The following is a 12152-nucleotide window of genomic DNA, read 5'->3' on the forward strand; positions in this document are numbered from 1 at the left end:
GTTTTCAACCTTTCAGAAATTAGTTCGTGAATTCAGTACAGTTCTAGCAGTAGATCAGTATTAGCGTAGCTCAGTTCTTAGTATCAGCTTAGTTTTTCCCTGTGAATATGCATGATGACTTTATGTTCAGCTTTAGATATGCCATGATTGTATGCTTATATGCCATACCATGCTTAGTTTATTCAGTATATCCAGCATACGTTTTAAACAGCATGATTTAAAATCATATTTGCATCGTTGCACGTTTTTGTGAGGTAGATGGTTTCTTACTAAGCTTTTTAGCTTGTAGATACTACTTTTCTTATACTGCAGATAAAGGTAAAGGAAAAGTGGATCAATAGCGGAGGCTGGAGGGCAATGCTATCAAGATGTGTGTGGGCAGGAGTTGGAATAAAGATCTTTGGGATCTAAACAGTTTTACTTCAGTATTAGCACTTTGCGTTTTTAGTTTCATTATTCAGTTTTGGTTGTTAAGTGTTACGAAATAGTAAACCATGCACTATGTAGTATATCAGGTTTAGTTTGTTAGTAATTATGTTAGAATGCTAGTTAATAGTTGTTAGAATGTATTTCCATTGATTTTAGAATTGTTGTGTGAGATTTTGGCACGCCAAAGTGCTGAAATCAGAGTTCAGGGCTGAAATCAGAACTCTGATCGGTCTACAGACCGATCAGAGTGTAGATTGTGCCGCTGGATCGGTCAGTCGACCGATCCAGACAGATACAGTATGCTACTGTATCCTCCTGGATCGGTCAGCCGACCGATCCAGCATGATACAGTAGCGAGTTCCAGGTGTTTCGGGTGCCTGGATCGGTCAGCCGACCGATCCAGCCACACCTGGATCGGTCTGCCGACCGATCCAGTTGGGAACAGAATGTTCCCCAGCTTCGATCAATCTGCGGATCGATCAGCAGGTCAGTAGGTAGTTGGGAAGTTCAGTTTCTAGTCCCTAGCTCAGTTGGGATGTTCAGTTTCCCCTCCTTAGCATATGTATACCAACAAAGAAGGTCTTTAGACCTTTCTTATCAGTTGTATCCGTCATTAGTAGAGTAAAATTTTAATTAGCCCAGCTTTCCGCACAGTATAGTTTAGCATAATGTAGCGATCGACCTTACAGCTTAGTACCCAGAAGGCGGGTCGTTACAGAGTGGTATCAGAGCCAAGTTCCATACTTCCTACACACACATCAGCATTGAACCTGCAGCTTCCAAGTAAGAATACCTCTACTCTCTTTATTGTTCTTGCTTTCTAGTTACAGTTCATGTTTATATGCCTATTGCTTGTTAGTATGTAATAGTTTTAAACATGATATCAGTAGTTATATAACTATGATTACATTAGTTATGTGATGTTCTCTATGTCTTTAGAAATGGCACGGGGACGCCCAGCTAGAAGGGCATTAGCTACTGAGCCCTAGAAAGAGGCAGGCAGTTCAGTGCTTCCTCCAGACCTTACAGCATTAGTGGCTCAGTTACAGCAGCAGCTAGCTGAACAGCAACAGGAAATAGCCACCTTAAAGGCTAATCAGCAGAATACCCCCACAGTCACCCCGGAACCAAACCAACACCAGCACCAGCAGCCCCAGCAGCTGAGCCAAGAAAGGAAGCATATCTGATCCAGTGGCAGCGAGTCAAGCCAGAGAACTTCTCAGACACTAGTGAACCATGGGATGCACAAGCCTGGTTCAAAACACTGGAGAGCACGATGGAGCTTCTGGACTGGCCAGAACACGAAAAGGTGAAGTGTGCCTCCTTCTACCTGACAGGAGACGCACGCATGTGGTGGGAAAGAATCAGAACGAAGCACCCAGTGAACCAGATGTCATGGGCTGACTTCGAGAGGGAATTCTTCGAGGAGTTCTTTCACATACGAGTTACAAACCGCCACTACGACGAGTTCACTGAGTTTCGTCAGGGCAACCTTTCAGTTGAGGAAGCCGTGAAGAAATTCAACAGGTTGGCTCGTCTATGCCCAGAGCTAGTCAGCATAGAGAAGGAACGAATCCGGTTGATGCTCAAGATGCTGAGGCCAGAGATAGCAGTGAACGTGGCTGGTGGCATACATAGGCCACAAACCACAGAGGAGTTAGTGAGCAGTGCCTTGACCACAGAGCATTACCAGAACAACATAAAGCACCAGAAGCTAGTCTCCTCAAAGTCCAAAGGCCAAGGAAACTCCCACACTCAAAAACAGCAAGGCCACAGCTCTAACTGGAAAGGGAACTCCAACAACAAGCGCAAATCAGGGAGTGACCCAAAAGGAGGACCATCTAGCAAGCAACCTAGTTATCCAAATTGTGCTACTTGTGGGAAATTCCACCCAGGGGGTTGTCGCAGGGGCACACGAGGATGCTTTGAATGTGGACAAGAAGGGCACATGGCCAAGCAGTGCCCGAACAAGACCGGTCTTCCTCAGCCACAGTAGATTCAGCATGCAGGCCAGCCAGCTCAGTTATATCAGATGTAGGCTGCTCTAGAAGGTCCACTTATCAGCCAGGGCAGATTAGAAGCCCCTCCAGCTTTGGCGAATGCGAGGATCTACTCACTCACCAGAGAGGACATAGCCAATGCCTCGACAGTTGTTACAGGTCAGCTTAGCATTTTTCAGCAAGTAGCAACTGTATTATTTGATACTGGGGCAACCCATTCTTATATAGCTAGGGCGTTCGCCGCAAAGTCAGCAATAACTCCAGAGGTACTCAGTGGTCAGTTTCTGACGACACTACCTTCGGGAGAAGTTATGGCGTCCACGCACTGGCTCAGGGCAGTGCCAGTCATTATAGCAGACAGGGAACTCTTTTGTGATCTGATCCTGCTAGAAATGACTGACTACGACGTCATCCTTGGAATGGATTTCCTGATCAGGTACGGTGCTTCCATAGAGTGCCATAAACAGAAAGTCGTGTTCCAACCCGAAGCAGAAGCACAATTCGAGTACATCGGAGAACCAAAGAGAAAAGCTAGAAAATTTCTCTCAGCTATGAAGGCATAGAAGTTGATGGATTCAGGATGTACGGGGTACCTAGCACATGTAGTCAATACCAGCCAGGACAGGGACCAACAGCTAGCAGAGGTCCGAGTTGTATGTGACTACCCAGCAGTCTTCCCTGAAGAGTTACCAGGCCTAGCACCAGTCAGGGAGATTGAATTTGAGATAGAGCTCTTCCCCGGCACCAATCCTATTTCCAAAGCGCCTTACCGCATGGCTCCAGCCGAGCTGAAGGAACTTCAGCAACTACAGAGCTCTGGACAAGGGCTTTATACGCCCTAGTCACTCACCATGGGAGCGCCTGTATTGCTCGTGAAGAAGAAGGATGGAAGCATGCATCTATGCATAGACTGAGCATTGAATCGTGTCACGATCAAGAACAAGTATCCTCTTCCCGTGATAGATGTTCGACCAGCTAAAAGGAGCAGCGGTGTTCTCTAAGATTGACCTCGATCGTGATATCACCAAGTCGGAGTCAAGGAGGGTGATATACCAAGACAGCATTCGGACCAGACACGGACATTACGAGTTCGTAGTCATGCCTTTGGCGTGACCCAGCCACATTCATGGATCTCATGAACAGAGTATTCGAGAGTACTTAGATAAGTTTGTTATCGTGTTCATCGATGACATCCTTATCTACTCAGAACTCGGGAAGAACATGCAGAGCACCAGAAGATAGTATCAGCAGAATCAGCTATATGCCAAGTTCACAAAATGTGAATTCTTGATCAGTGTCCTTCCCGGGTCACATCATCTCAAAAGATGGTGTCATGGTAGACCCAGAAAATAGAAGCGTAAGTAATCGGAAAAGACCGAATAATGCCGGTGAAGAAATCAAGCTCGGGATTAGCGTTATTACGTAAAGTTTGTAGAGGACTTCTCCAGATAGCCTCCCCACTGACAGCTAAAAGAACAAAATTTCAAAGGATGAAGAGTTCCTTGAGCTCAAAAGGAGATTGACCAGGTTCTATCTTAGCCTTACCAGAAATACAGATAGCTTGACATTTACGGATGCCTCTAAATTGGGATTAGGAGCATGTAAGACGGAAAGGTGATTGCCTATGCCTCCGGACAACTCAAGGATTATGAGAAGAATTACCCTACTCATGACCTTGAGCTTGCAGCAGAGTGTTCGCCCTCAAGATTTGGAGACATTACTTGTATGGAGCCCATGTAGAGTATATACAGATCTGAAGTACTTCTTCACCGAAGGATCTGAATATGCGACAACACAGATGGCTAGAGCTGGTCAAAGACTATGATATTGATATCCTCTACCATCCCGAAAAGCCAATAAGGTAGCAGACGCACTTAGCAGAAAGTCCAGTGCTACCTTATTATCTCTTACACCATGTCACCGCCCCTACGAAGGAGATCGTAGATTTCGGTCTCGAACTCATCGTTGGACAGCCCTCTACTATGACCTTAGAGTCTACCGTGCTTGGTGATATTCATCACTCAGATCGGGACCCGAAATTCAGAAAATCAAGCAGAATCGAAAGTAGAGAATTCAGAGTGTCCGAGAGCGGGGTGTTGTATTTTGGTGACAGACTTTGTGTTTCCGATCGAGGAGCTACGAAGACAGATTTTAGATGAGGCTCACAGACTCTATGCAATGCATCCAGTTCCACCAAATGTATCAAGACCAAGAAACGCTTTTGGTGGCCCGGATGAAGCGAGACATCGCCAGATATGTTAGCATCCGCCTCACCTGTCCGAGGGTCAAGGCGAACATCAGCGACCAGGAGGAGTTCTGCAGCCTATACAGATTCCAGAATGGAAGTGGAGGATATCTGGACTTCATAGTGGGACTAACCACGAATGGTTTTGATGTCATCTGGGTAATAGTCGGCAGTTGACTAAATCAGCCCACTTTTAGCTATCAAGATATCCTACTCCATGGAGAAGCTAGCTCATTGTATCTCCAGGAGATCGTCGGACTTCATGGAGTCCCATGTACCATTATTTCGACAGAGAGATTTACATCACACTGGGTGTGTACAACAAGATTGGGCACGGTTAAAGTTCAAGACAGATTCCATCCTCGCATGATGGTCGACGGAGCGAGTAAATCTGTACTCAAGATATGCTCCGAGCGTGCCCTAGACTTCAAAGGAAGTTGGTGCAAATATCTGAGTCTAGCAGAGTTTGCATACAACAACAGCTATCGTGCCACCATCGGCATGACACCCACGAGGCTCTCTATGGGCGGAGGTGTAGATCTCCAATCTGGGTATGAGAGTGGTGAACAGAAGAACTAGATCAGACTGATCTAGTAGCAGATACCACTGCAGCTTATACAACAGATCCGCCAGAGGATAGAGACAGATCAGAGCCTGATACACTGCGTAGACCCTTAGAGTTTTCAATGGGATTCAGTTCTCCGAGTAGCTCCCATGAAGGAGTAATGCGTTTTGGGAAGAAAGACAAGCTAAGTCCCGGATATGTGGGACCATACCTTATCGCAGAAGAGTGGGCAAGGTAGCATATGAGCTAGAGCTACCCTGTGAAATGTCACCGTCCACAACGATTTCATGTCTCTATGTCAAGAAGCATACCCGATGCCACCTGTGATTGAGCCCCAGTCGGTACAGATCCGCGAAGACCTCAGCTATGATAGTCGGCCTATTTAGATAATAGACCGAGCAGTTAAGAAATTACGGAACAAGGAAGTACCATTAGTCAAAGTCATCTGGTACAGTCACACGGCAGAAGAGGCAACTTGGGAGACAGAAGCCAGCATGAGACAGAAGTACCCAGAATTATTCTAAATTCGAGGACGAACTTTTTATAAGGTATGGGGAGTTGTAACACCCGAAAATTCTCAAATTATTTTTGGAAATATTCTATGATTTTTCTGGAATTTTTAGATATTTTTCCGGAATTTTCCGAGTAGCGGAAAAAGCAAAAATAATTAGAACCGCAAAATAACTTAGGCGGGGATCGAACCCAAGACCTATGGCTTAAGGATAATGTTAGTAACCAGTTGAACCCAGCAGGGCCGTGCTGAAAGGAAAGGGAATCAATTATATTTATAATTGGTTTGGCCGAATTAATTACTTAGTATAAATAGGAAGGTTAAGTTGGGGTTGGTTTATTTTGAGAACTTGGTTCGGCAACATCATTTTCCACCGAGACCCAACACCACCGCCGCCTCTCCCTTCTTCTCCTCTTCCTCACGCACGGCACACCAAGCCCCAAGGGCCAAGGGAACTTCTTCCGGCGAGATCTTCGATACGAGGACGTTCCCCTTCGCAAGAAGAGCACGTAGACGCGAGCGGATCGTCGAGAAGATTATCTCCACCGGAACTCTAGCGATTAGAATCGTAAGAAATTACGAATAGGAGGTAAGAAACCCCTCACCTGCAGTATAATAGCTTCCGTTTGAGTTTTTATGCTTTAGTTAGGGTGTATGCAGATTTTTATCGATATCTAGGGTGTATTTAACTCTCTTCGCAGGTTAGGGATTTAGTTGAGCACCTCTAGATGGGCCGGACACGTTTTCCCTCTTCAGATAGGAGGTTATACGTTGTCGGGTGCCTAGAGGTGGTCTCCCTAATAGGGAGAAGAGTTAGGGCATCCTAGGTGCTGGATTAAAGGTCTAACTCAGTACTAGACAGCTTAATTAATTTATTAAATGCACTAGAAGCATTTAAAATAGCAAATTAGTTTTATTCTAGCTTATATGGGACTACGGTCCAATGGGTGGGCTCCCACAGTCGCCTCTAGGTTCAGACAACCTAGCTCTAGGTTCAGATAACCTAGAAACAGCAATTTAGAACAGTTTAGCTATACTCAGTATTTTACTTTTCAGTTGGCACTGTACTGGATTCGATATCCATTGGGCTGGGCTCCCATAGTCGGTCCCTAGGTTTAGATAACCTAGTAACTCTACTAAATTCGGGACTTGCAACCACGGGTCTAGTTAGAGATGCGCGCATAGCACGTACAGTTGCCGGGCCCTCAGCAGCATGTTTAGTATTTTCACTTACTATATGTATATGGTTTTCAACCTTTCAGAAATTAGTTCGTGAATTCAGTACAGTTCTAGCAGTAGATCAGTATTAGCGTAGCTCAGTTCTTAGTATCATCTTAGTTTTTCCCTGTGAATATGCATGATGACTTTATGTTCAGCTTTAGATATGCCATGATTGTATGCTTATATGCCATACCATGCTTAGTTTATTCAGTATATCCAGCATATGTTTTAAACAGCATGATTTAAAATCATATTTGCATCGTTGCACGTTTTTGTGAGGTAGATGGTTTCTTACTAAGCATTTTAGCTTATAGATACTACTTTTCTTATACTGCAGATAAAGGTAAAGGAAAAGTGGATCAGTAGCGGAGGCTGGAGGGCAATGCTATCAAGATGTGTGTGGGCAGGAGTTGGAATAAAGATCTTTGGGATCTAAACAGTTTTACTTCAGTATTAGCACTTTGCGTTTTTAGTTTCATTATTCAGTTTTGGTTGTTAAGTGTTATAAAATAATAAACCATGCACTATGTAGTATGCCAGGTTTAGTTTGTTAGTAATTATGTTAGAATGCTGGTTAATAGTTGTTAGAATGTATTTTCATTGATTTTAGAATTGTTGTGTGAGATTTTGGCACGCCAAAGTGCTGAAATCAGAGTTCAGGGCTGAAATCAGAACTCTGATCGGTCTACAGACCGATCAGAGTGTAGATTGTGCCGCTGGATCGGTCAGTCGACCGATCCAGACAGATACAGTATGCTACTGTATCCTCCTGGATCGGTCAGCCGACCGATCCAGCACGATACAGTAGCGAGTTCCAGGTGTTTCGGGTGCCTGGATCGGTCAGCCGACCGATCCAGACATACATGGATCGGTCTGCTGACCGATCCAGCCACACCTGGATCGGTCTGCCGACCGATCTAGTTGGGAACAGAATGTTCCCCAGCTTCGATCGATCTGCGGATCGATCGGCAGGTCAGTAGGTAGTTGGGAAGTTCAGTTTCTAGTCCCTAGCTCAGTTGGGATGTTCAGTTTCCCCTCCTTAGCATATGTATACCAGCAAAGAAGGTCTTTAGACCTTTCTTATCAGTTGTATCCGTCATTAGTAGAGTAAAATTTTAATTAGCCCAGCTTTCCACACAGTATAGTTTAGCATAATGTAGCGATCGACCTTACAGCTTAGTACCCAGAAGGTGGGTCGTTACAGTCCTAGTTGCGACTAGGCAAGGAAGTCCTAGTAGGTCGGGTGGACCGAGGGGTAGGAAGACCTGGTGGGTCGAGGATTGGACGTGGGAAGCCTATGGTCCTTTGTTTGAGGGGGGATTGTTGGGGTTGAAAGGTTGCAAACATAGTCCATATTGGAAACACATGGGAAAGATCATGAGTTTATAAGAGAAAAGATATCTCCATTGGCATGAGGCCTTTTGGGGAGAGCTCAAGAGCAAAACCATGAGGGCTTAGGCCCAAAGTGGATAATATCATGTAATTATGGAGATATCTAAATTCTTTTCGATCCTACAATTGGTATCAGAGCGGGGTCGCTTTGAACTGGTGCAACCACCATTCAAGCATTTTTTTCGTGGCTTTGTCGTCTGTTTAGGCTAAAAATAAAACCTTACGCCTTTCATTTTTTCCCTCCAAAACTGCTTTTGAAAAATTAATTTTCATCTTTTCACCATTGGTTGGAATTAGCGAAATATTATGTTTTCAAAAATTTATGGTAATATTTTTTTAATAATATTTTAATAATATTTTATTATTTTTTTCGAAATTCCTGAATTACTATCTTTATTTCTCTCCCGCACTACTAATCCAAGACTAAGTCTTGGAACAAGTTTTATTGTGTTTATTTTACGAGATTCCTTCTAATGGCCTATGAAGATGGGTACAACTCCACATGTCTACCACTGCTGTCTGACGAGAACTTCAGATACTGGAAAGACCAGGTGGAGCATCAAATAAAGACCGAAGCAGAAATATGGACCATAGTCCATATTGGATTCACTCTCCCCACCAAAGAAGGTGTACTCATCACCTGTGACAAGTGGGATGCACAAACAATAAGGGCATTCGAGGCAAATGCAAAAGCAACTTACATTCTCCTGTGCGGACTAACAAATTCAGATCTTGATCGAGTTGGAAAGTTCAACAATGCTAAGGAGCTTTGGGAGAAAGTGATCAAGCTTTATGAGATCCCTTCAGAGTTAGAAGATCGAATAAAACCTCAGTCCGAATTTGAAATTGAATCCTCAGAGTCAACCTTCGAACCAGACTCAGAAGAATCAGAGCAAACCGATATCAGAGCACTGATGGCCAAAGACGAGATATCTGAATCTGAGTCAGAATTTGAAATGGCAACAGTCAAGGGGGAGGATCCTATCACGGATCTAAAAGGTAAAATTGTAAATTCAAATTGTAAATCTCTCATAATATGTTTTAAGTGTAGGGAGAGAGGGCACTATAGAAACGAATGCCCCACTCGTAAGACTCGACCGGCACAATCGGAGGAGAAGGAGAAAATGATCAGGAGAGGGAAGAAATACATCAAATGCTCCAAATGCAAACTAATGGGTCACTGCAAAAGACAATGCCCAGAAAGAAGACCCAAGAATCCAGAGGGAGAAATCAAGGTTAGTACATTTACATTATATGAAAATCCAGTTTTTGCAACACATGATCGCACTAGCTTAACTAATCCTGCTTGCTCTAGTATAGATTTCTCTTCAAAATTAGATATGCATGCTAATAATGTAATGAACAAAATTAATTCAAATAAAAATAAGAAATTAACTCTTAGAAAAGTAGAAATACAAAATAATATTTTAAAAGATAAATTGATAAATTAGAGAAGATTGTTAATAATTTAGTCAAATCACGAAATCTAGACTTGGGTTATAAATCTAAAGTAAAACTTAAACAGTACAAACCAAGTTATAATCAAGTACCTTTTATTTACTTAACTTAATAAAACGTAAATCAATAACATAGGAGGAGGCTCCAGAATAGCTGGCACCTCCGAAATTAATCCACCCGATAAGGGTAAACAAGAGTAGATTACCCGGCAGGGTAATTAAGGTTAGATTAAAATGGGTTAGGTTTAACTTAACCAACGGTACTAGTGAAGTTTTTGGATGATAGTACGTTAGGGAAGCTTGGGCATCGCATGTCTAGGAAGATATGGCTTCGACCTGGTGCATTTGGCCAAGTGGAACTGACCAAAGCTACCCTTAAATGGATCCTAACTAGTTAGACCAAAGTTTAGTATTAAGTTCAATGGGTGGGACTATTTGGAAAACCTCGAAGGCATGGTTACTTTAATGAGTTCCTTGTGACTCACCATAGCCCAGAAGTTTATCCAAAGAATGCTTACTTGTTGAACCTAAAGCTAAACCTGAATCTAACACAAAGTTAAACCAAACCCTTAAATTGAACCTCAATTCATCTCACAAAAATTATAGGATTCCCTGATTGAAAATTTAGATGGGTGAGATGACTAAAGAATTTTAAAAATTCAAACTGATAGTTATTTTAAAAAAAATATCTAAAACTTAATTTCAAAATCTTTTAAAACTTCATTTCAAAATTATTTGAAAAATCTTTTCAAAATCATTTCAAAATCTTTTAAAATTCTTTTAAAAATTATTTGAAAAATCTTTTCAAAATCTTTAAAACTTAATTTCAAAATTCTTTTAAAATTTATTTGAAAAATCTTTTCAAAATCATTTCAAAATTATTTTAAAACTTCTTTTCAAAACTTAATTTCAAAATTATTTTAAAACTTCTTTTGAAAACTTAATTTCAAAATTATTTTAAAACTTAATTTCAAAACTTAATTTTAAAATCATTTCAAAATCTTTAAAACTTAATTTCAAAATTCTTTTAAAATTTATTTGAAAAATCTTTTCAAAATCTTTTCAAAATCTTTAAAACTTAATTTCAAAATTCTTTTAAAATTTATTTGAAAAATCTTTTCAAAATCATTTCAAAATATTTCAAAACTTAATTTCAAAATTATTTTAAAACTTCTTTTCAATAATTAATTTCAAAATTATTTCAAAACTACTTAAAAAATTATTTGAAAAATCATTTGAAATATCCTCTGAAAAACTAATTTCAAAACCATTTTCAAAAGTTATTAAATTCTTTGAAATTCTAAACTCAATTAATTTTTAAATCTTCAAAATAATGGGCACTTATTTGGAATTCTAACTGATATTTTCAATGTTGTAAATTAAAGTAAACTCCATCTCACACTCACTCATATGCTAAACATGCTTGTTAATCTAGAATGAGTGAGATGAAAAATTAGGAAAATAATTTTTTAACCTTTCATGCTTGAACTCCTGAACTCAAAAATTTATTAAGGCATTAATTAAGGGGGAGTGATTTTGAGTTGGTTTTAAAATTAGTTTTTCTTTAAAAATTTTGACTTGACCTCAAAATTAAAAACTATTTTTGGCATATCTTCGAAAATTCAAGCTATTTTTAACTTAGCTTTAAAATTAAAATTATGTATGACCTAACTTTTAAATTATAACTCCTCTATAAGCTAAATGTTTTCAAAGCTAAGTACTTAATTAAGTTTTCTCTAACTAAACTTAGTTAAATTGTTTTCTAAACTTAGCTACTTGGCAAGATATTTTCTCAACGCAATCATTTTTAAGCTGAAAACATAGCTAAGTATTTTTCAAATTTAGCTAAATATTTTTTTTACAAAAACATTTAGCTAAGTACTTTTTAAAGTGTTTAAAAAAAAATAAAATAAAAAAATATTTAGCTAAGTGTCTCTCAAAGTAATTGTTTTCAAATGCTAAGTTCTGCTGAAAATGCTAAGTATTTTCCAAAGCATTCTCAAAATCTCATCAAAACAGTTTTTTTAAAAAAACTAAATCTTTTTGAAATCACAAATATTTGCTAAGCTACTGTTTAAAGATAAAATAACTTTATCTCAGCTAAAAGTATCTCTCAAACTAAAGGAAGAATTTTTCTTTCAAAATTATGATTTCACCTAGCTAAAAGTCTTACAAGAAAAACTATGTGTTTATCAAAAGTATGCTTAACCCTTTATTTTTCTCCTTGAAAGATAAGATTGAAAATTATCTTTAAAAGTTAAGCTAAGGCCTAGATTTTCTTCACTCTCTTGGGTATTTTGATATATGGCAAAGGGGGAGAGTAGGAAGAAAT

Source organism: Zingiber officinale, chromosome 2A (assembly GCF_018446385.1).
Source record: "Zingiber officinale cultivar Zhangliang chromosome 2A, Zo_v1.1, whole genome shotgun sequence".
Taxonomy (NCBI): Eukaryota; Viridiplantae; Streptophyta; class Magnoliopsida; order Zingiberales; family Zingiberaceae; genus Zingiber; species Zingiber officinale.